The sequence below is a fragment of the Callionymus lyra genome, chromosome 13 (genome assembly GCF_982586985.1).
Source record: "Callionymus lyra chromosome 13, fCalLyr1.hap1.1, whole genome shotgun sequence".
NCBI classification, from domain to species: Eukaryota; Metazoa; Chordata; class Actinopteri; order Syngnathiformes; family Callionymidae; genus Callionymus; species Callionymus lyra.
The window spans coordinates 10,140,542-10,164,683 of NC_141830.1; the positions used below are offsets into that span (position 1 = coordinate 10,140,542).

Sequence of the window (24,142 nt, forward strand, 5' to 3'; positions counted from 1 at the left end):
AATTAATTGTCAGTTGGATGTTGCTTGTTTAAGCCGACACCTGATTGGTTAACTCACGTGTGATTGATTGGTTGGAACAAAAACCTGCACCGTCTCTGCCCTTTTCCAGTTCGACACCCTTGTTTTTAATATATTGTAAAGTAAAATACAGATGCGGACTGATGTCAGCAGCTGCGGTAACATCCTGATGAGTTCAGCAGCATTAATATTAGATTCTCTCGTTCTAGATTTTTATATTTAATGTCGATATTGTGTTTTCACCTGAACTTACTTAAAAAAAATCTACTGTGTCGACATATTCTTAACGGTCCATCCGTCTGTTCACTGCCACAGCACTTTCTGGTGCCGAGTTCAGGGGAGGTAGGAACGTTCAAGCCGGCGACCCAAAAAAAAATAGAGCGGCTTTAACTTCGTCAACAGACCAAACACTCTCAGCAACTCCCAGTACCATGGGTGGGCGGGGGGGGCTTTACTGACTCACTTTGATGAGATGGATTCAGATTTTTAATGTGCGACTATTAATAAAGTTTGGACTCGCTCTGAAATTTAAGACTAAAATATGAATTATGGAATTCTGCTAAGCCAGGTCAGGGACTCCCTCGGCCCTTAATGACTAGCTCGGATTTGTAGGATTCATCGCTCGGATTCGAGTCCGGGACTCGCTCACTTGTGTCATGAGTCGGCTTTATTTCCTGTTAAGTACGTCAGATCAAACGGACTTTGATGAGGGAATTTACGGTCCAGGGGTTTGAGAGAAAGATTCCATATTTATAGTCTGGTTCACTTCCTGTCAACTCTCTTTGAATCATTCATCAGTTGCATTAAAATGTCTTGAATCTCTTTGGTAGATGACGGACTCGGATGTTCCCTGAGTCAAAATCTAATGAATAGAAATGAAAGCCAAAATATGTCCAAACATCAGCATTAAAAAAAATAGAGAGAGTCAATCGTATCCCCTAGTCCTCAGTCCTCACCAGGATCTCACGAGATTTAATTGTTCCTTCAGTTGCGGAGGACGTAAAGAAGGCTGACATCTATAGGCCGTTAATTACAACATTAGAATGAAAAAAATGTTATTCATGTTAGTTTTGAATAAAAAATTGATTTATTTTAATTTTACACACATTTAATTGAATGGAAATTTAAGACCAAATAATAAAAATGGACATACTATCCAAATAGTGGACTCAGAAGGACCTCTTAGGTAGCTTTGTACTTATTATGACCCACTTCCTGTCCAGCTTTTTTTTATTTGACAAGAGTCCAACTCTTTTTGAGTTAAGTCCCACTTCCTGTTTTTGTTTAACCTCATTTATTTAAGTGATAATTCAGCTAAAATTCCTAATTTTTACGGCGGGTTGGGAGCATTAATTTGTTATTTTTAAAAGTGTTACGTTAAATGTTACGTAATGTAGCAACTGGCACTCAGTCGTCTTCATCTTCGTAACAAAAAGACACGTTTAAAAACATCCAAATACCTCCATACTTGCTCCTCTGTAACCTCCATCTTGTCGTGAATTGTTCAGAATTTTTTTCAACAAGACTATATTTAAAAAAAAAATTTCAAGAACGTTAGGAAATTGTTGACTCGTTAGCAGTGGATCTAGTCTACAGAAAGCCTAACGTGTGACTCGTGGGTTAATGGAGACACAATCTGAGTGTTGAGTGTTGATATTTAAGTTTAAACAAACTTCATTAAATTAGGACTTTGATTGCCCAATTAAAAGTGGCCCGAGACCTCATTAGAGCTTCACGTGGCGAGGGTTAGCAAGTGGAGAGTCCATTCCCCAGCTGCTGCCGGGTGTTAAAGTCAAAAAATTAAAAATCTGCTGTTTGTTTCAGCAGCTGCAAAACACACGCTCCCACCGTCGAACCTCGTCCTTCTTAATAGAACACACTCCCCAAAGTGTTGACTAATTAACGACATTAAAGTGTCGACACCGGTGGCTAATTTTGTTTGCTCGTACTTCGTTGTGTACATTTGTCCTGCAGCCGTAGCCGCCGCAGAATTCCTCGCCCGTCCGTCCTTTTGACATTTACTCCGACTTGAGATTTTTGTGACGAAAAAAGACCTTTGGAGTTGTTGACTTGACCTATTTGACAAGTCGGTGAGGACGAAATGGGGAATGTCTTGAGGACGGGGAGAGGTCGACTCATTTATTTTAGGGGAACATGTGACCTTTTATGTGTGAATCCTATTAATAAACAACATTTTCCTAAATTGACCTCTAGAGGCGCTTATGCCACACATTAGGGAAAGTTTAGGTTAAACTACTTTTAACCCATGTGTTATCTCAGGGTCAAAATGACCCGAACACCCGCAAACTAAAGTGTTTTCGTTATCCCTTGTGTTGCCTCTAGGTCAAGGGGAATGACCTCCCTGGCTTCCAGAAATACATATGGAGTGTGTACCCGGAGACGACACAAGGGATACCACAAAGACATTTATTTTCAGGCCCTCCAGGTCACCTTGACCCTAGGGCTAATATTCAGGGGTTCAATAAGGTGGACTTGGTTGTACATGTTCCTCCATATTAACTTAACAAAAAGATATTTTGATATGAAAAAGAAGCGGCATGAATTTAGAGGAGCTGATCCTCATCCATACAACTATGGACATAGTGTTTAGCATGTGACTGGGTTGCAAAGACACTAGCGAAGCAGTGTGTAGGTGCAAAAACAAGATGTTTTCTTTAAAATTCTGCTCTGGAATGGAGGCGTTAGCTCCAGCCCCCCAGAGGGATGATTGTCCGAGGTTATCCGACACCACCACTCGCTCTGTTGATCCAAACTGTTTAGCTTGTAGCTCGTCACCGCTATCGGCGCCAAACCTTGTAAAGCTCATCCAGTTCGGTGAAGCAAGTCTTGACTCTTGTTTGTCCAATCTGACCAGCCATCCGTCCAGCGTCAGATAGCATCGGCCAGAGCAAGCGCTGCCATCCAAGGTCTCATTACAAACTACCGCTGAGGCATCAGTCACATCGTGGAAGACAGTTGAGGCTTCGATTGTTGTTTGGTTGGATGTGGAATAGATGCACTGAGCATGAACGAGACAAGTAAAGCTGGCAAATAAAAATGTCTTTACTTTGTCACTGAGTTTAAGTTTGAAGAATTGTGTCGTAAAGGCCTACAATTCAACAAAGAAAATCCAATTTACACTGAAAAATATCTTAAAAAATGTTTAAAAAAAACATATCTTATACTCTGTTGGGACAAAAACTATAACACAAAATCCTAGTAAAGTCTTCTTAAATTAAAATCATGATAATAAACTCAAAACAAAAAAGCTTTGCAAGTAAGAGAAAAAGATGGTTAACTTTGAGGTAAAAATAAAGAATGATAATTAATACAAAAATAAGTGAAAGGAAAGCAAACTTAAACAACACATTTTGTACAAAAGTATTCTTGACAACAGAAAGAAGAGTAAAAAGAAAAGAAAATATATATATACTGTACATAAGAATTATATTATACATGTATGGTTTCAAAAAATGAAATGTAAAAGTGAAAAAAGACGTAACTTTACTTAACGTGAACAGATATACCCTCGACAAGAAAGCTGAAGAAACTAAAAATATATGTAAAAAATATATATTTAAAATAAAAAAATGTATATTAAAAACATTAATATATTGATAATAAAAAGACAAAAGAAAAAACGACGTAAAAAATACTTTGGACAAGAAAGTTGAAGAAAAAACCTTTTTCAAAAATATATAAAAAAGAAATAATATATTGAAAGCAATATATATATATATGAAAAACATTATGAATGCATTGATATAAATGACACCAAAACTGATTTAAATTAATTTGAATGAGAAACAGAAAATGAAAAGTAATGTTCTATACACACTGAAAATTGTATAAAATACATTCCTTTAAAATGACTCATTCTTGGTACCTTCAAGATCAGATCTATTTAAATGCAATTAACCGTCAGTGTTTTTGGTTGAAATCAAAGTGTGCAGCCTCTCTGGGAATCAAGTGGTCAGTCCAGAACCATCTGAAGAGAAAGCACAAAGCTTCGTCTTCCTTCCCTGAGCCGTTTCTTCACCCATCGCCAACTGGAAGATGAAGCTTCTGGGCGTCTGTGAGGCCCAGAAGCTTCCAGTAAAACCACCAGAGAGCCGAGACTCTGCCAGGACTCAGACTGGGATGAAACGGTGAAATGCTGGCGGACGATCCCAGGAAACGACGCGAGACACAAAACTGCTCGCCACGTTTGATGCTTTTCACGACGCGCTGACGAACCGAAATAGAAAATGAACCGATGATTCTCAAACAAATTTCACAGTCTCGAGTTTGTTTTCACAAAAGTGTTATCACTTAGGTGTGTGTGTGACTCAGTGACTCAGTAACGGGGTCTCACGGATGTTTTTGTGACTCGACAACTTTCCGACAACTAGAACACATCTTGACGTGAACCCACTTCCTGTCTAGCAAATGTTTTTTTTTAATAACCTTCAACTCTGACTTTTAATGATTCCAATCTACTTCCTGTAAAGATGGAAGATTCTCATTGATTCTGAAAGACTCACACGGCTCAGAAAGACTCATTTAGATGTTAATGACTCAATAACTCCAACGACAAAGGCGATCAATGATCAGTTTTTTTAAGACAACCTAAATCCGTGTCTCTTCTGAATCACTTCCTGTCTAATTGATTCACATAAATAGCTCCTTCCTGTCTAGTGAGTCACATTGCACGTTTAACCAGAAAGACTCACTTACATGTTTAGGACTCTTAAAAGATTCCTGTCCTAAATTTGCGTTCCAAACATTTATTTAAAATCCATGGCACGGAGCTGTTCAATGAGTCAGACACAGTTTGAATCTGTCTCAAACGATTCGATTTTCCGAGATGAGTCTTCTAGTGGACACAGTGTGGATCCTGCTGCTTTAAAAATGTTTTAAAAGATCAATCTGACTCAGCAGATCACGACTCATGAGTTAATTCACAACAACCCCGGACATATGGGACTCACTGAAAAATGGAATCCGCGACTCAATCGACTCGAAAGTTACTTGATGACTCCATGAGTCGCGGCAGTAGTTCTGGAGTTGTGATGCTAACATAAAATATTTAAGCTCTTCATGGAGTCATTGGAAGTTTTGACTCATGGGTTTTTAGTTTTTGTCACTGACTCTTTATTATTTCCTGAAGCTTGTGTCTTAAGGAATATCCAAAACAAACTTAAACTTACAATCTAGTAGGGTTGTGTCTTGGCAAGAATATACTTATCACGATACAGGGACAACAATATATTGCGATACTGTAGTAACAAGGATATATTTGTAGTATTGTCGAGTACTTGACTCTGGTGTTGCAGAATTTACAGACCGCATGACTCTTGTTTCGTTTTGAAACCAAAATATGTCCAAACATCAGCTGTAAGAGTTGCCGGAGTTGACTGTATCCTCTCGTCCTCAGCCAGATTTTTTTTTAATTTGGTACTTAAGGACGTAATTACTGCATCCATTAGTCGCCAGAAGTTGAATTGATAGTTTTGTCGAACTGTAAACATTGAATAGAACCGTTGAATATTGGTGCAGATTCGTGATAAAACCAAATATTACGTTAATCGCTCAATCAATATTTCTCTAACACTCCTACTGTCTAACATTTTCAATGACTCATGGTTCGTCTCCGAGTAATCGTCCTCCGGGGACATCAATAGGAAATCGAGACTCGCTTCGGCACTAGATCTCAGTCAAATGAGTCATTTTTTCATATCACAGCTTCACAACTCGGGATTCCCTGTTTGGTCTTTGAAGCCGAGAATGAAAAAAACAAAAAAAAACACACTTGATTTCCATCAGGACTTTTGCATCAGACCAGCGTTTCATCTCTGTTTATCGGTACCTCCCATAGTTTGGGGGATAATTGCGGGGTCTGGTCGCTCGCAGAATGCTTATTAGCGCCTCGCTGGGCAGAGAAAGAGAGAGAGAGAGAAACTCTCGTCGTCACTGAAGACGAGAAAAAACCCTGCAGCACTTCAGTGTTGCCGACGGTTCCTGACATACAAATTGTCGACACACACACACACACACACACACACACAAACTCTCTGGCACAAAGACAAGCAGGCGAGATAAGGACAAGCTTTTTTCTATGGTAGCTCACACACCAAAGAGTTCATCACGGCTGGGCGTGTCTTCACATTATCTTCCTGTTAATACTTAAGTGCAGCGATCGAACCGAGGAGAGCAGGAGGTGAGCTGAGGTCAGGAGGAGGACGAGGAGGAGGAGAGACGTTCGGCTCCGGCGGAGGAATCCACCAGCTCTGGTTATTATCTTTTTTTTGCTCCTCCGCTAATCCGTGACATTGGAATATCATTTGAATCCAGATGATTGTTTCATACTTTTTTATTTCATTCGATTTTTTTTTTTATCCATCTGCTCCATTTTAATTTGCTCCCTAAGTGAGTTTAGAGGCTCAAGAATGGATCTGAGGTTTTAGATAAAACGTTAACGACGTCCAAATTTCTCATTGTTTTGATTTTTTTTCCTTTTTTTTCCTAAGGAAACAGCTGCCGAAAAAAGAATTGACACGAAAAACTACATAAGAGAAAAAGTAAAAATAAAAAGGAACTATTGAAATTGAAATGTGTTTCCTGGAAATGAAAATTAGGTTGTAAGTAATTAAGCTTTTTTTTTTAAAGATGAATAAAAACACAGTAGGTAACAGTTAAAAAAGAAAAATAATAATAATAAAAAAAAATGATTAAAGAAAAAGATAAGAAAAGTAGGCAAGAGTATTATTTGAAAGAAAAAAAAGTATAGTTGACAAAATTAACCATTAATAAAACGAAAGAAAAAAGTGATCAGAGAAGAAAAGTAAAACATTTACTTACAGAAAAGTTTTAGAGATTTTTTAAATAATTAATTTGTTATATTATTATTATTATCATTATTATTATTGTATCGTTAGAGATTGAGTTGGCTTTTTTATTTTTTTTTTAATAAGGTTTTTTTTCGTTTTATCGTTCAACTCAAATTAATGTTATTAATAACTCCTCAAAACTAGTTTGTTACTAAAAATAAAAATTAGTTTTATTATCATTATTTATTCTAGTTTTACTGGATAAAGATGTGGGAAAAGAAGGAAAGAGTAATTTCAAAAGAATTGACCACTAGACAAAGAAATAAAAATTAGGCAAAGTAAAAAAATCAGAATAAGTACAAAAATTTCAAAACAGAAACCTTTTGCAATTTACATAATTCCCCCTTTTTATATTTTCATTATTTACATTTTAATAATACATTTCCTATTATAATTCGTAATATTGTGTCATTAAAAATTCAGCTTTTACAGTTAGTTCTAATGGTTCCACTTAAATTGAGCTATAAAGTTATAAACGCCTCCTAAAATCTAGTTAACCACTAAAATATTTAAAAATATTAGTTTCATAAAACCGTCTAATTCTAGTTTTACAGGAAAAGAAAAGATGGAAAAAGGGAAGAGCATTAAAACGAGACAAGCTGACAAGAAAATTAAAAAATGATAAATAGAATTTTAAAATTAGAAACATTTAACATATTACATCATTCATTTAAATAAAAATAACAAACGAACAACAGAGGGCAGAATTATTTTTATAATAAATAAAAGCACAGTAAGTAATAAAACAATTTTAAAATAGTTTCATCAGTAACAAAAACATGTATTTACTATACTGTACTGTTTGATAGAAAGAAAGCAGATTAAATATATGTTTTTCTACTCATGTTGCCACTAAACCTTGGAACGAAGAGACACAAAAATATTATATATATCCTCTCACACGTAAAAATCTTTATTGAATTTATGAAAAAAGTAACTTTGTGAAAACAGTGAATGCGAGTCAAACCGACAGAAATGTGATTCCGCTGCCTACTGATCAAAGCACTCTAAAGTTCTGTGGGACAGATGGAGGTCGTGTCCTGGTGTGGGAGGGTCAACGACTCCCACGGGTCGCCTCGTCTCCTCCTCTCAGCAGAAGCATCGATGATTTATAAAAGGGCGACCACGAGGGTTGCTTCTCTCTCTGGTGTGTGTTTGTGTGGTAATGAAATAATGACAGCCTCTGTTTCAGAGCTCGCTGACTTAATTACCAGCTTGTGAAAGTACAACAGCTGCCGGCCCTGCAAACACACAGATTCTATTAACACCACCAGTTAAAAGATCGACTCAACATTTACCTTTGAGCTCAGATTAAAAGTTCTGTAGGTTGTTTTTTTAAACTTTTTTATGTGATAAAACTTTTTATTTTCATTTGAACTTATTATATCATCACATTTAATTTGTATTGTTACATTCAACCTATTTGTTTTTTCGATTTAAATAAGCATTTTAATCTTTATTAATATTTATTTATAATCGTTATTGTAAAATAATTCCCCTCGTTATTTTGATGAAGTCGTAGAATCATAAAAATAATTGAATTATATAAATATGAAAGTCAATACTATTGATGGGCTGATGAAGCTTCATGAAACAGTGTCATGTTGTTTCGAGGTCAGTAGGTGGCGCCATCAGTTTAAAAATGATGTGTTGTTTAAGACAGAAAAGTGAAGAGACCGCCATCTAGTTGGCTCTGAAAATAATGACACTGCTTCAAGATTCTTCATCAGACCATCACTAGTCAATACCAGTTTAAAATGTATATATATATATTTTATATATATTTTACTAGTTCCTGTTTTCTTGTTTGTCTTTTGTGACTCATGACTTGCATTTTTTTTTAACATAAATCCATATATTTGTTCTGTTATTATTATTATTAAGTCATTTATGGTTCATAATTTACAACATTATTAAAAACTAATTAAAAAAGATGAGTACATTCAGAAACTGTCTTATTCTCGTTTTTTCAGGTTTTTCTTCCGTAATCATGAGCGATTGACACGTTTTTTCGGACTGTCATTCTCAAGCCCTCCACCAGGTGACACTAGATTTGTCACTGTCGCGCAAATGTGTCTCGTAAACAGTAAAGCTTAGTCCTTTTTTCTCGTCGACGTTCCCGTCAAGAACATCAAGATCAGCGGCGTGAGCATGAAATACAACGTTTTTTTCTCGCATACTTTGCGGCAAAAACATCTACTTCCTGTTTGTTTGTTGTTCTGTGCGAAGCCGAGATTTCTCGCCATCACCCTCATATCTAATTCATGTCCTATATCGAGGCGCTGCGGCACCAGCTTTATCCTTGGACTCACAGGAAATGTAATGTAAATGACCATAAATATTAACGCCCCACGCAAGCCTCGCCGTAGATTTCCATTTTTAGGGGAACCTTTTTTTTTTTCTTCTGCATGGTGGGTTTGTGTGCAGCACTTACAGGAGATGGCTGTAAGCAAGCGTGTCCTCGCTGCTGCCTTAATGGCCGAACTGTCAGCATAACAAGTATTCACATTAATCTATCGGCGCGGGCAGCGTACGCACTACGTGTGATGGTGAGATTCTCGACACACTGAAAAGATAATTTGTTTGTTTTAATGTAAATAACACTTAGTTCTTTAGTCTTTTTTTTTACATTTGGAATTTGAACATTGACAGAAAAAGTCTTGAGCTTAAATATGTTTATAAAATTTTCTTAACCCTTATTTGTTACCTCAGGGTCAAGGTGACCCCAAGGTCCTGGAAACAAATGTGTTTGTGGTATCCCTTGTATTTTCCCTGGGTGAACGACCCTTCCTGGCTTCCATAAATGCATATGTAGTGGTGGAGGTTGTTTACTTTGATCCAGAGACAAGACAGGGGATACCTCAAACATATTTGTTTTTCTGGCCTTCGGGGTCACCTTGACCCTGAGCTAACACACGGGTCAACCATATATACTAGCATTATCTCACAAATTGTGTTTCTTATCACTGCTTGAAACGTTTTTTTTAAAAACTGACGGAGATACATCATCTCTGAACTTCCGAAAGGATTCAGACAGACATGTAAACTCTGTGTTCTTTCTCACTTGTATACAAGTAAAGTATGTGACCTTAAACCAGATCTGATTTCTATTTTTTGTTTAAGTAAAATGATTAAGGCAGGTTTCCTAACCTGATAATTCATACATTTTCCTCCAATTATCTTTTATTTTATTGTTTTATTTGTTTTACACTTAAGTATTCTTAAAACCATGTTAACAGTCTAGCTAATGTCACATTTGTGATTCATCGGAGGTCGTCTTTAGCTCAGCAATGCTATTTTGTTAAATGCAGTGTCATATAAGTCCATTGTGCTGTGATCTTTATTCATTCTAAGATAGTAAAATACAAAGGTGAAGCTATTGACGTTGCTCAGAAGGAGCTTCTTGTTTTCCCGAACAGTCATCCAAGGTCAGAGACGGATCTATTCATCACAATTTGACGAGCGTAGCCACCGAAACAAACCGTCTCGCATCAAAAACCCACCGCTCCGTCTGTTCCTCCCAAAAAAATAAAATGTTTCGCTCATTAGCTGCATCCTCATAAGTCTGCGCAAGTGTTTGAGTGAAGAGACGAAAACGAAAAGATTTTTTTTTTTATTAAATCACTTCCTGAATCTGTTCCAATCACTCCGATCCAATTACGTCGATCTTAAGGTCATATTTCGATGCGGAACGCTGACGAGTTATCGTAATGGCGGACGGGAATAATCAAATCAGCGTTCCACAAAGAATAAAAAAGTTTGATCCCGTTTTCCTTCTTTTCTGTTTCTCTCCGCTGCACATGAGCAACACTGATTACTCACAAGAGGAAAATAAGAGCGGTATCATCAAAGCGGTCTCTCTTGATGATGACGAAATCTCCGGCAAAGTCCCAGAATGAATAGGATTAGATTTATCCAGGGACCCCCGGTAATTATCACGCAGTAAGCCATCGGAAATACCAATCTTGGTTTGCAATGAATACACCGACTGCTGATCCCGTTTAGTCGGGGCGAGACACAGGGCAGGTCACCAGCTCGGTAAATGAAAATATTGGAACGTACTGTTCCCAAAAAACGAGGTATACTGGTACTACCATGTAAAATATCCGCCTATTGGTTTTAGTTAGCTGTTCACAACACCAACTGCTGATCCCGTCTAGTTGGGGTGAGAGACAGGTCACGTCACCAGCTCGTGAAATTAAAAATATTGAAACATACTGTTCCCAAAAGAACGTAGGTATACTGGTACTACCCTGTAAAATATCCGCCTGTTGGTTTTAGTTAGCGGTTCACAACACCAACTGCTGATCCCGTGTAGTCGGGGCTATAGACACGTCAGGTCATTAGCTCGAAAAATGAAAATATTGAAACATACAGTTCCCAAAAAAACGTAGGTATACTGGTACTACCCTGTAAAATATCCGCCTGTTGGTTTTAGTTAGCGGTTCACAACACCAACTGATGATCCCGTGTAGTCGGGGCAAGAGACAGGTCAGGTCACCAGCTCGAAAAATGAAAATATTGAAACGTACTGTTCCCAAAAAACGTAGGTATACTGGTACTACCCTGTAAAATATCCGCCTGTTGGTTTTAGTTAGCGGTTCACAACACCAACTGATGATCCCGTGTAGTCGGGGCAAGAGACAGGTCAGGTCACCAGCTCGAAAAATGAAAATATTGAAACGTACTGTTCCCAAAAAACGTAGGTATACTGGTACTACCCTGTAAAATATCCGCCTGTTGGTTTTAGTTTGTGGTTCACAACACCAACTGATGATCCCATCTAGTCGGGGCGAGAGACAGGTCAGGTCACCAGCTCGTAAAAATAAAAATATTGAAACATGCTGTTCCCAAAAAACGTAGATATACTGGTAAGACCCTGTTAAATATCAGCCTGTTGGTTTTAGTTAGCGGTTCACAACACCAACTGCTGATCCCGTCTAGTCGGGGGGAGAGACAGGTCAGGTCAATAGCTCGAAAAATGAAAATATTGAAACATACTGTTCCCAAAAAACGTAGGTATACTGGTACTACCCTGTAAAATATCCGCCTGTTGGTTTTAGTTAGCTTCTTTATTTTGTTGATGGATTGTTTAGTTAGTTAGTTAAAGAAAACTACTGGCCGATGCATACAGAAATCATCACTAACATCCATACATTTTGGGGGGAAGAGAAGAATACCCAGATCAAAAGAACCCATTACCTCTCCTCCTGTTTCTTTAATGACGTAGCAAACTAGCTCACCAGCCTGCACCTCCTAACTGGTGTCAATAAAAAAAGACAAAGTGCGTTATGTGAGGTTCTTCTCTAGGTTGTACACCGAGTTAAAAGAGCAGCTGCTGGAATTAATCCTCCAATCTGCTTTTTCCTCCAACAAACATCTGATGTTCTTCACTGACAATTTAAAAACCTAATTACAGGAAGCTTTTCAAATCATAAATTAGGAGCGTTCAGCAGCTCGGGTGCTAATGCGTCCTCGATAATAGTTCTTTCGGAGGATAAGCTGGAAAAAACACTTGCGATCGTTTTGAAACTGACGTCGGTTGTTTGGCACCCCATAATACTAAAATATGATGCTGATGAGCAATCTCGCAGTAATCTATAGCTTCAGAAAATTGGTATGGATTTCATGTACGATAATTATCTTGCTATTACGAATAATGAAGACACTAACAAGCTTTCCTTTTTTTGTTGTTTAGATGAGTCGCACATATTTTGTTTGTAGCTTTCCACAACATGTCGTGACAACCTAAATTAAACAAATTTTCAAGAGGCTAACACCATTCTCATCGTCGTTCAGTGTTTTTGTCTGTCAAGGTTTCCGCAAGCTATAGCAAAGATGTTGGTATTTGGCTAACAGGTTGAGCAGCTGTTTGAGGTTGAAGACAGACCAGCTAACTAGCAATATTGATGGCATGAACTTGATAGTTGAAAAGCCAAAGAACAGAAAAACTGCTTCTAAAGTTCAATACGGTAAAAATCAACACAAGCTGAATTATTTAGTGGCCAGCTAACACTCGCCCCTGCGGTGCTAGCTGGTCCGTTCAAGCTACTGACTAGTTTACCAACAATAAGGTAGCTTTAAAAAAAGAAACAATGTTTGTGAGAACAAAAGCTTTTCTTCATTCTATCAGGTTGACTGGTTGAGAGGTTATCACAAGCTAATTCATAGCTTATGTTGAAATTGGGTGTTTGTTAAATTAGCAGATGGGTAGCTTAATAATGGGTTCTAACTAGTCTACCAACATTAGCCATATTTAAGACAAGGTATTGAAATTGACAATTGCATTATGGGCTGGCTATCTTACTAGCTATTGCAAGCTATAGCAAGCTAACAGTTGTCATATTTCTGCTGACGATAAGGTGCAGATTATAAGGCGTATTTTTGTTGAACTGTGCGACTGAACTGTTTGAAATTGCTTCGTAAGAGTTAATCTTAAAAGGTGCCATTTCAGGGTTCATTATACACAGAGCATAATATTAAATTCTAGCTTCTTTTGAAGCCTCGCTGTGCGGCTTTGTAGAATTACGCAGCAGGGCTCCTCACTACTGAATTTGTAAGCAAATGAATAGCTTTTGAACATAAAAGTCTAGTTGGGATATTTATTGATTTATAGATTTTAAAGATCTACTATTCTCTCAGTTTCTACATTCAAATGTTAAGATATTGTATTTTTATTATTTTGCATCTTAAACCTGCCATTTTAAATAATCTCAAACATTATCCGGGTGATCATTTCAATCCATTTTTTTTTTAAGTAATAAAGGATTACAAGGAAGACGCAGTTGATTCAGTGCTCTTAATTTGAAAGCCGGAAAAAGCGGTTTTCCTGCATCGGAATGGCAGTTGTGGTTTTAGGACAAAGTTAATCGAAAAATCTTCAGATTTAATTTCGGTTTATGACTTGAGAATTCTGAACTACGTAATGCTTGAGCGCCGTACGGTGACGGTGCTGTTGTGTTCAAATGTTGTGCGTAGTTTTGTTCTTAAAATGCCGTTGCTTCTGATTGTTCCATATCTCATGGTGCCCTGGTTGGCTAGATATAAACAAAAATGGTTTATAATTATGATGAAGAAAAAGAGTTGCGAGACCTGCTGGTTTATGAATTTTCCTCTTACAGTTGTTGCCAAACTTTATAGATCTGTTCAACATTTTTTCTATCAGAAACCGTTTTGTGGTTTCAATGTCAATAAAAAAGGTCTGGTCTATCTAATGTGAAAAAGGCCATTTTAAAAACTTCCGCCAGGCAGGATCAATAATAAGATGTTTAAAGATGATCGTCGACTCGTTCATTGACATCTCCCCCACCGTCTTTCCCCCAGAGGAGGATCATTATCTCGACCCGGCTCCTCCGGGACTCCTTGTAATCCGAACTATTGCCTCCAGGATCAATGTGTGCTTCAACCCTCGAGCCCAGCGAGTTCGTACCTCTCTACAAACAAAAAAAAGGAGTCTGGGATGGGGCACGATGAGCTGCAGACATCGAGGCGTGGATCTGAAGGAGAGGAGGATTCCTCCCTCCACCACAGGCTGGTCCACTTGAGCTGATTGATTTCCCATCAGTTCTGTATCCCTGATAACCGCATGCCTGGAGGGCTGCAATGGCTCCAATATTTCACTGCTACAATCCCGAACAGCCTGTAAAGCTCTTTCCAGCCATCAGTTGTGTGGGAGGTTGAACCAGTTAAAAGGTTCTAGTGCTCGGTGGCATTTCCTTTTTATTCCCTCTCTACTTTATCAAATGGTATTAATGGGAGTATTGACTAGATAAGTTGTTATGATTTTCTATTATTTAGATGAATTTGTTGGATTTTTTTAAATTCCAAAGAGGTGTCTGCAGTCGATAAGACAAATAAATAAATAAAGAAAGTACAAATAAATCAATGTAATGAATCCCTTTTTAATGGTGAATATTTTAATAGTTGTTTATCTGCATATGATAATAATAATTAACAACAACAACAACAAAAACAACAATATCAAATATAGTAAAGGTGTTGTTTTATTAACATAGCGGGTATTAACTCGATAAATTTATTTGAATTTAAATGTGTTTATATATTAAAATCGAAGTTTCAGCTTCTTTCTGTTGAAGTTCTGTTTATTAATTTAGTAAGTTAGTAAGTAAGTAAATGTTATTTGTAAATCGCCTTCCTAGACCAGGGTCACATTTTTAAATAATACATTTTCAAATTACTTTGTGTAAACTGTATTTAATTTTCAATTTTCAGCGTATTTCTAACGCCATGATTTTTACTAGTGATAATCTGATGAAGCTTCATGAAGCAGTGTCATTATTTTCAGAGCCCACTAGATGGCGGTCACTGCACTATTCTCCTTAGTTTACAAACAACTGTTCTAATGAAACCTCACATCATTTTTAAACAGATGGCGCCACCTACTGACCTCTAAACAACATGACACTGTTTCATGAAGCTTCATCAGCCCCATCACTAGTGTTTACCCCTCAATTATATTGTATTTATTTTAATTTGATTAAATCATTCATATCATATTGATCCAAGATTGAACAAGCTATAATTATAACAATATGGTCACTTTTCCAGGGTGTCTGACTCTTGCCCTATACAGCTGGGATGGACTCTAGCCTCCTCCTAATTCATGCGAATAAGAAAATGAATGAAACACAAGTCATGTGGGTGAGAGGGTTAACATGGTTCTGTTTTCTGTTATTGGTACGTTGGTCAGTCTTGAACTGGGGGCGATAGTACGTGTTCAAAGCCCCTGCAATCATAGACCACCAGATGCAGATATTCAATGTGGCGACCTGATGCTGCGAACAAATTCCCTTTCCCACTGTGAAGTTTCAATTCATTTTCACAACCAAGTAAGCAGTGGTACTCAACGCTCACTCTCCCGCGCGGACGTGTAGATAAACTTCTTATCTTCTATCCCTTGCAAACATTCGTTGCCGCTGGAATAACTGAACTCACGCTGTGACCTTTTTTCCTATCTGTATTTTCGACCAACGCCTTCATGCCTTCCTCCTGCTGCTAATATTCCATCTGTGTGGTTTGCTGCAGACCAGATCTCATCTCTGATCTTGCTCGAGCCTCTAATCTCTGAGTGGGTTGTTTTTTAAAAGCTTGCCATAATTAACGGTTAAAAGGCAACGAAATTTCCGGCTCCTTCGGGAGACAACAATCCTTTAATTGAATGAGGTGGAAGTGTGAACTGGAGGCTGATTTTCCAACTTGCTTTTTACGTTTGTGTGTCGGGAGTTAATTTTTCTCTATCTCCGAGATCCCAGTCACACTTGTGTGTCTGTGGTTGCGAAATTTGCATTTCCTGTGATTAGAAGAAAGCTGCTGCTTTCTCTTCGACCTCAACCGCTACGCCGGCATTAGCATAGATCATGCAGAAATCCATAAAACATGACTTGTTAACAAGATAGACATTTTTTGATCTATAATTAAGAAGAAAAGTATTTTCCCCGGGTCAACATGTGATGGCCCGTGGCTGCTTTTTTTTCCCCCCTCTGCCATTTTATTGTACACCGAGGTAGCTATTGATCGCTGGTGCCGTTCGGCCATTGATTGGAGTGGACGCCATTATGTCAGTGGGATTATAGCCGTGCACAGCACAACGCTACTGCAACCCTTCGAAAATTAGCTTTTTCTTTGCTTTGTGATTTTTTTTCGTGATGCAAGAGCAGCTGTGATTCAGCTAATGACGTGGAGAATACGACGGAACACAACACCATAGTTGTGAGTGTGTGAGACATCTGAGCAGTTTAATATGCTCCGTGACAGCTTTTTGCTTACCACGTCGTCCTGGGTTGATCACTCAAATTGACCACTATGCAGAGTCCGGTGGGGGGGTTTAGGGCGATGGGATGATTGGAAGAGCGAGGAGGGGGGGAGCCTGTTCGCCGGTGCTAAAACCAGCCTGTCGTGTATTTATAGCAATATGGGCTATAATTGACTTCCTAGCAGGGGCCTGAATTTTAAGAGACTCGTAAATGGGTTCTCTGGCCTGCAGAAACACCAGCCACTGGCACAATGACATATAAAGCTCATGAAAACGCAAATCAGCCGACAATCTGTAATGCAAAATAAATTGGCAGCAACCAACCTGCATGGAGGGAAAAACGCATAATTTGCTGGACGAACACATACCTTCACAACATATGTCGACATGTTTGCTGCTATGTGGGGACCACTTAGCTTAATTTGGGTGTCAAAAGCAAACATTACCAACAGCCTTTTCTGAAGTTATTCATAATGGGGTGTATACAGGAGGGACCCTGCCATGCGTCAAAGTCAGATTTTCAACACGGAAACTCCAACCTAAACACAAACTGATCAGGCTTTGGCAGCTGTTGGTCAACCATATGGAAAGGTAGATTTGTTTCCCTATGGTGCAGGAAATTATGAAAGAACATTGTTGTGCTGCCCAGAATATGTTCTGAAAAATGTGAATGTGCTGCAATGGTAAAAGTTTTAGACTGGGGTGTGTAGTAAGAGATACCATTACGGAATACGATGAAGTTCTCTATAGCATTTGGGCACGCGTGGAGCGCACGGAAATTGCAAGGCATGGCAAAGAAGGTAGTTCAGCTGTTTTAGGGATCACTAAGGAAGGCCCCAGTTCGTCAGGTATTGAAGAAGCTCAGAGGGGTTGGATCCATCTGGAATGTCTTCCAAAGTATATCACCCAGATGCATGGAACACCTCAGCATGGTGGCTGGTTATTAATCGTAATAGGATGTCAGACCTACCTCAAAATAAGAGTTCAAACTCATTCAGGGTAGTTTCTTACCCTGTGGCATATATGTCTGATTTTATATTCTATTCATATGCCCTTAAGTTATAGACTCTCATATACTTTGTATGCAGACGACATACAGAAATATCTTCCAATTAGTCTCTCAAGGCCTAGCTGCTGTTTTTGCTCGTCTGGACGATGTGACCAGATGGATGGCTCTGGGCTTTATTTACCTCAACAAATGCAAATGAGATATAATTGACTTTTATCAATTCTACTCCCCTTAATACCCCTCGGGTACATCACAGACGTGTTGACCACTTACAAGAGTCTTAGATTGTTGGACAGGTGAACAGGTTAGCTGTTACAAAGTCCACCGGCTAAAATCATAGGGGGACCAAGCATTCTTCATCACGACACCTTGACTTTGGAACAGCCTGCTCTAGGAGATAAGACCGGCTGAATCTGTGCCTCCCTCGAAATCTCCCTTTTTTTTTCTTGCAATTTAATTTGAATTCTCCCTTACAGTTATTTGTTTTATTCAATTGTGCTCATCCTAATGCCTCAAAAATCCCTCTTATATCAAATAAATGTTTTGTGCATTTCTAAATTCACTGTGTCTTAGTTATTATTCTCTTATGTAATGCACTTTGGAACTCCTGTCAGTCTGAAAAGTGCTATATAAATAAATCATATTACTATAGCGACTTCCACTACCTCCTCTGAGGAACACCTCGGCATCCCCCAAAGAACCCAAGGATTAAATCTCTCCCACATGTGTCTTCCTCCCAGTCGGACATGTGTGTGTGTATAACAAGACGCCCGACGCTCTACAGATGGCTTCTTTCAAGGACAGCCGAGTTATCTCTATGGAAATCTAGCTTTACAAGTACGTTTGAAGAGAACAAGTCTCACTGCGGCAGAGGAACCAAAGCGTTGATTCACTCTGGTGTTTCCACATTCACTCTAGGAGCTTCCTCCCAGTTTTAGACTACAGTGGACCACCTTAACCCAGTGGAGCATCAGTGTTGTGGCTGACCGCAATCCTTAATCCACTCGAACCACCTCCACAAGCATAAATATTTATTAGTCTGTTTGTGTTTTATCTAACTTCCATCAGCTCTCTCTCTCTTACTTACTGATGTAAATCCTGACCCCGGTCAATGCTTAAATGATTTTACTATCTTACTATACATCAGAGATCCCAGAGATCCAACCAAACATTAGAAGTTTTAATTCATTTTCACCAAAAACTTTTAGCGTGGAAAACTGCTACTGATCACTCGGCTTTCGTGCCAGAGGTCACCCTTTTATGGAAGGTTTTAGTTTGTGTTCAATGGAAAACATCAAAGGAGAGTTTTTAATTCAGCTTGAAAGGTATGTCGACTTAACGTTAAGGCTAATAACAGTAAAAATGTTCAGAGGCGCACGATAAACATTTAAAGTAGTTTGACATTAGAAGTGTGAAAAGATGTGCTGGTGAATGTTTTAGATGGATTGATTAGAAATAAATATAGATAATAATTTGTCATTATATAACAATTTGCAGTCTGTAAGGATGGTGGGGTGGGGGGGATGTAAATTGTTCTTTCTTTTTAGTTGTAACCCAATAACAGAGGGTAATTCCTTGTCTTTGATTCATCACCATTAATGAGTCAAATCAATTTCCTTCCTTGCAACTCCACTAGCACCTTGAGTCAAATGGACTATGTGGAGGAGATTCTAATATACTTCCCCCGCAAGCAACTAAATCCCATCAGTAAGATGTGGAGATCTGTCTTGGAATTGACGTTTCATGATTCACTTACTTGCCAGCACCTCGTGTCAGAGGATAAAATGGATATCGGTGATTGAGCGACGTCAGATGTATTCTTACTTGGTTGTAACGATTAATACAAATACAAAAGATTCAGTTTCATTTAAGCCGCGCGAGTGATACTGAATCTTAGACTCACTTGATGCACTATCCATCCGGGAAACACTCCATTTAGGATTTGCTGAGTCAGATCTACTTCCTCTTTTGCAATCAAGTCACGGAAACTCTATTCAGATGACTCGATGTGTAAGCATAGTCGTAACCATAGACTGTATAAAATATATGGACATAGTATATGTGACCCATCACCCATCTGAAATTTGAGGGTAGTCTGAAGATGTGACCATCTTAGACGACTTAGACTTACGGTTTAACCTAGTTCAGTTGGGTTGAATTACGATCAGGGCGATGAAACTGCACCGATTATGTTCTTTGTTACGGCCGCTAATACCCTTGTTTAGTCAACCAAAACCCTTATTACACAAATTCATGAAAATTAATGTACCCGAAAATTATCTAAAGGGAAATTTTGGAAAGAATTTACCCCAACCATACTGTGTGTGCCGATGGTGAAATAAGTGTTTAAGACCTAAACTGATCTTTGAAACCAGTAGTAAATACGTTTGTTAATTCTGTTAAAGTCTTTATTTAATGTCTTGGTGCGTACATGACTTCTGGTCTTTCTGCAGACACTTAATAAAACGCAGCTTTTTGAATTTACTCTCCGTCATAAACAGGGAGCCCCCTGCTGGCCGCCAACCCAACTAAATAATACACAGAATACAAAATGCGTTACGCTACCTGAGATGACACGCAACACATCTCTCATTGATGTATGGCTACCCACTGTGTGATACATGTGTCTCTGACGCATGACATTTTTTCTTTGGCACAGTCATTACACAGTACAAACAGATGAATTCAGCTCAGCACAGCAAGAGCAGGGGCGGCAAGTGGCATACCATAAAATCAACTCACTGACATCTGCGGGAAAGATAACATTTCAATAGATTAACATTCATATTCACTGTGTGGTTCCCGATCAAACTGGGAAGTGCAGATTAGCTTCTAACCGTTAAGCTTCAATAGAAAAAGACAACTTGTTTCTTAAAGGATGTAAATTCATTGTCAAGCTTGAACCACAGACCTCGGATTTTTTCCAATCCAGACGGTTTGGGGAGCAGTTTCGGGCGACTGCCCACTCTAGGGCCGCTAGTCAAATTCAAATGAATTCCCTGTTTATTAGATAATAAATTGAGCATGAAAGATTAATTTGCATTTAGTTCATCATCCCTGAGATATGGAGGGAATTTTCTATACAGCGCCGGCCATGGATTAATAGCCCAGAAGCAGCAGAGTCACACTGAGAGTGCTTTTCTTCCAAGGACGCTGGAGTGAAAACCTCGTGGCAACAACGTTCCACCCACTGATTCCTTGTCATTCACAGCCAGAGCTGACACATCAGACACGCTCGCTGTCTAACGTCATTGTAATCGGAATCCTAATTGGCATCATTAAAATCCCTCCTCCTAAGGAACCCCAAGAATGAGCGTTAGAAGCGATCACGGATGGTTGGCAAACCAGCCGTTATCTGGCCTGGACGTTTGTCATCCCCAACATGCTGGGAATTAATTCCTGTGCGTAAAAAAAAAAACGATGCATGAGGCCCAGAGAACACGGTTAACGGGTCGCCCCGTCCAATCCCAGCAACAGTCAAGTAAAGGTCACGTGTTTAATCCCGGCTAACAGCTAATGAGCTGCCAGGATTACAACGCTGTAAATGTAGGGATCCTTAAAAAGACGAGTGACTGCTTCCAGTGGAAGTCGTGGAGTTGTAGTCGTTTAAATTCACATCACATCGTTTAACGGACTTCGTTTAAGATTCTGTTCACCTGAAGAGAATACAAACATCGACTAGAAACCAAATCCTCGAGCCGTTTTAAGGCTTTAAAAAATGGAGCGTGAGACACACACACAAAACACTCAGATGGTTACTATACAAACACTTCACAGCAATATAAAAATACACCAAACCACTAAGAATTCCCTCAAACCCAACACTCAAAAGCATAAGTCTACATACACACAGACCACACTAACCTACACAAAAATACAAGAAGCAAGACAAATGCATAAATACGGCAAACACTTAGATAAACACACACAGAAAAAAACACTCATCAGATAAAAAAAATACACACACATTTACAAACAAGTTAGCATACAAACGCACTTCCATTGCCTATGCTAACAGCAAACTAAACTACATGCACTCAAACCCAAAAAACACACAGACCACACACCAAAATAAGAATGCTAAAGGCTCAGGACCAGAGGAGAGAAATCTTTTCAGGCTGTTGCTCCTAAGCTTTGGAACGATCTTCTCTCTCTTTGCGCTTGATGGAGTCTACTGACTCCTTTAAGAAACACCTTAAGACGTTTCTATTTGTTCAGGCTTTTCCTTGAATTTCTCGAACTCCTGTGTTGTTCTCAGTATTATCTTGATCTTTAAAGTATATACTTTATTGAATATTGTTTTGATTGTTTAAGCGCTTTGTGACCCTGGTCTCGAAAAGCGCTATATAAATAAATATTACTTACTAACTTACTTACTTAACTAAAAAAATGTTATATTCACACATCTCAGCAACCAATCAAAAACCGGCACACACATACCACTGTAAACAGATAGATCAAAGAACACTCACACAAACACACAAATATTGGTTATTCATAAAAATAAAAAAAACGCACACAAAAACATGTATGTATCCTACTAAAACAGATACACACACAATAGTACTATGGTTGTCTAATATATAAACATTTTTTTTGGACAATAAACATACATAGACAAATATATACCATGACAAGGTACCCAAAAACTTTAACTGTGTGTGTCAAACTGAGAGATCGTGAACACTTTTATTGTCATAAAGTAACAACTGTTCATATCCTCACGTTAACCAGTGAAATAATTAAATTGAATAAACAGGTTTTTTTGGGCGGAAATTGAAGCTGTGTCCGGTCATTGACAGGTATGTTCCCAACTGCTTGGTCTTTGAGGGTTTCAATGGTGTTTATTAATAAATCAAACATTATTTTGTATTCTGTTATTTTGTCAAATTCCTTTTTAATTTATCCCGAATATCATACGAAAACTTAAACTACCGAATGGCTGGATGTAGATATGTGCCCGCTGACCTTTTTTTTTTAATTTGTCAGGTAATTTTATTTATAATTACAAACTATTGAAACATATATTCCACCTGCACGGAATTATTTCCCCAAAAGTATTTTGATTAAAAGTTGAATTAACCGCACTGTAAGACACACACAAGTACAAACAAAAGACACACCAAAAAAAAAGATTTTCAACACACTTATATGTGTAGCGTGTGTCAGGCCGTGAGCGCGTGGGCCGAAGTTACGATTCCGTACGCCATAGACATGCAGTACGCATGCGCAGATTCATCACACCGCTGCTTCATACCAACTGATGCTGATGCTGAGCTCACTCGTCCACTTATCATGCGTTTTTTTTTCTTTTTTTAAAAAAGCATCCTTGGCTCCTGACAATTCCCTCTGCGGCAACAAGCGTGCCAGTACCACCACCCACAGATAAATATAAATAAAAAGTGATAACTCGAATACAATTTTTATTTTTATTTTAAGTGTGATTTTTTGAAAAGTGAGTCTTTTCTCCCGCATCCTCTCAAGTCTCTTCCCCCCCAAGAGAGGAGGACAGATGTGTTGAAACTCTTACCTCGGTCAGTGTTGGTCCAGGATGATGAATGTCATTGTACAATCCTTTTCAGCCGCAGATAAGTTACATCAAATAAAATCCCATCCGAGGCGGTCGAGATAAGCGAGTGCAGAAGAGAAGAGAAGAGATGTCGCCGGCGCGTCTGCGTGGAGCTGCTGTGGCGAGAGAAACTGCTGTGGCTTCTCTTCTTCATCCCCCCCCTTTCTCTCTCTCTCTCTCTCTCTCTCTCTCTCTCTCCCTCTCTCATCCATCGAGTCTATCAATCACCTCGCTACAAGCTCTCCGCATCCACTTCCACAAAAAAAAACACTCCTGCTCTCTGTCTGATCTCATCGTTTTCCCAAAAAATGTCCTCGACAATGTTGAAGTAAATAGTTTTAACCATGATTTGATGATGATGCAGCATGAAAGGTTTTTTTTCTTCCCAATAAAAATATTTAATAGTTAAATTTAAACATTTGTTCTTGTTGTAATTATGTTTTAATTCGTTTTTTTTTTTACGTACGTAGTTATATATGATATATATAATACGTTATTTTAATATTTTATTTATTTATTTCAGCTTTGTTATATCACATTGAGTCATGCCTAAAATACTGTTGTATTATTATATGTTAAATATATATATATGTACGCATCTTTCTGCTCTTACTTTTTACAGATCATATCTAGTCAATTCTTTAGAATTAAAGTATCTTTTCTGTTGTATATATTTTGGAGTACTTTTGTTATGTTTAAAATAAATTCGACTTTAGTTCAGTTTTTGAGATTATTTTTTCATAATGCATTTTTTAATCAAAAGTTTCTGTCGTTTAACTTTTAAAATATTATTATATTAAACTTTATCAATGGCCAGTAAGTCTCTCGTCATGAGCATGTTTTGAACTTAATACTTTATAAAGTTTCCCCCCAATCTGGGCGAACGAGAGGTTACGAGAGCGAGG

At 38.3% G+C, this 24,142-nt stretch overlaps 1 protein-coding gene across 1 annotated transcript in view; it reads right to left on the bottom strand.

Annotated features, from left to right (window-relative positions):
• tmem121ab (transmembrane protein 121Ab) overlaps nt 1-23,307 on the bottom strand; it is a 60,486-nt gene extending 37,179 nt beyond the window's left edge. Inside the window, exon 1 of the mRNA XM_087805766.1 lies at nt 23,199-23,307. The gene's annotated coding sequence lies outside the window, so the exon portion shown is untranslated. The remainder of the gene's footprint in view (nt 1-23,198) is intronic.
• Nucleotides 23,308-24,142: the final 835 nt, after the last annotated feature.